The sequence below is a fragment of the Alosa pseudoharengus genome, unplaced genomic scaffold (genome assembly GCF_046254945.1).
Source record: "Alosa pseudoharengus isolate Yale_2024_CS ecotype anadromous, Long Island Sound unplaced genomic scaffold, YU_APseudo_1.1 YU_APseudo_1.1_scf_22, whole genome shotgun sequence".
In the NCBI taxonomy this organism is placed as follows: Eukaryota; Metazoa; Chordata; class Actinopteri; order Clupeiformes; family Clupeidae; genus Alosa; species Alosa pseudoharengus.
The window spans coordinates 2,621,854-2,623,330 of NW_027468680.1; the positions used below are offsets into that span (position 1 = coordinate 2,621,854).

The 1,477-nt window shown below is 47.0% G+C and overlaps 1 non-coding gene across 1 annotated transcript; it reads right to left on the reverse strand.

Moving 5' to 3' along the window:
- Positions 1-739: 739 nt before the first annotated feature.
- trnar-ucu (transfer RNA arginine (anticodon UCU)) lies at positions 740-813 on the reverse strand. The gene has a single exon. It is a non-coding gene; the product is annotated as a tRNA-Arg (tRNA).
- Positions 814-1,477: the final 664 nt, after the last annotated feature.

Here is a 1,477-nt window from a genome sequence, read left to right on the forward strand (position 1 = left end):
GCGCGACAATTACATCACCGCCAGCCGGGAACAGCGCAGCCTGAGGATCCGGACGCTACTCAACTATCCCCCGCTACTTGAAAGGATAACACGAGCGAGACAGGCGGGGAAATATCGCATGGCCCAAATAAGTGAGATAGGACGCAGTTGATTTCACACAGCTGCTTCTGCCTAAACTAGCCTGCAAAATATCACCATTTATTCCAGTCTCCTCGTTTTAAAGACGCGTTGACGTCATTCTCTGCAGAGTGGAGGGTGGCAACGTGGCTGGTCGCCCGTGACCTCCGTTCGAGACGTTATTTCCCTTCCTGTATTCGCTCCCGCAAGATGTATGTGTGTGTGTGTGGGGGGGGTGTCTACGGCAGTCGTTATGGTTTTCAGGAATGCAATTCGGTGGGACGGGACACAGCCTCCGACACAGGTTCACTCACCATCCGAGTCCCTTTGCTCAACAACAATGCAGTAGCCTATCCTATCACTGAACTAGTAGTTTGTAGCATAGCGTGTAAGCCAGGCTACATTAAATAATTATGAATAATCATTATCATCATAAAGATCCAAGATTACGAAATAGCCTATACATCTTTTTCCATAACTCCAGTTCCTGCATATTGGTCACGCCTTTCCTTTTAATGTAGACTTTTGCTACCGAAACCACATGTGTCAGAATATATTATAAAACATGATCAGGACGGGAACATCAAAAGAGCCATTTTTCCATCCGGAACTTTCCAGGACCCATCTCTGCCGGGACTCGAACCCGGAGCCTCTGGATTAGAAGTCCAGCGCGCTATTCCATTGCGCCACAGAGACTGAGCCACCTGACTGTCGGAAAAGGGGGTTTACATCGATTTCATCCGTATCCTCTCAGCATCTCACAGCATCAGGACCAAACAGCTCTCACTGGTAGTACAGAATTTAACCACTAGGGGGCGAGCGACAGCTAGACATTGCGCAAGGCAAAATGACGCACAGTCATTCTGCAACCAAAGGGTGCCATACAATTATCTGTACGATTAATTCACTCTGGAAAATATGATAATTAATTGAACATCCATTTCTTCATCTTATTATTCAGGGTGGTAATAGACATCGAGCCTACGTAATATAGGCTACCGAAAAAAAAGGCTTAGTCGGTAGGCTAATGCATGATCATGGGCTCAGACGCGCATCTCTAGTTTAGTCGGCTAGCGCAACTACAATTTCTCGCCAGCCTCCCGGTTTCCTGTCTGACCGTGTTCTAATTACTGGAGAAACATTATCTGTTGCCATCAATCAGATTGAAACACGTATGGCTATAATCACATTTCGGCAGGGTTGGTCAGATGGTGCGTACCATCAGGCAACGAGAGAGAATTTCCCTTATGTGTGTGTGTACATCAAATTGGCCTACCATAGCTTCCCAACTCTGCACAGTAGCCCATTAACTGCTGTCTCCAACCTGCCCACAACAAGCCTGCAGATCACGCTCTAAAAA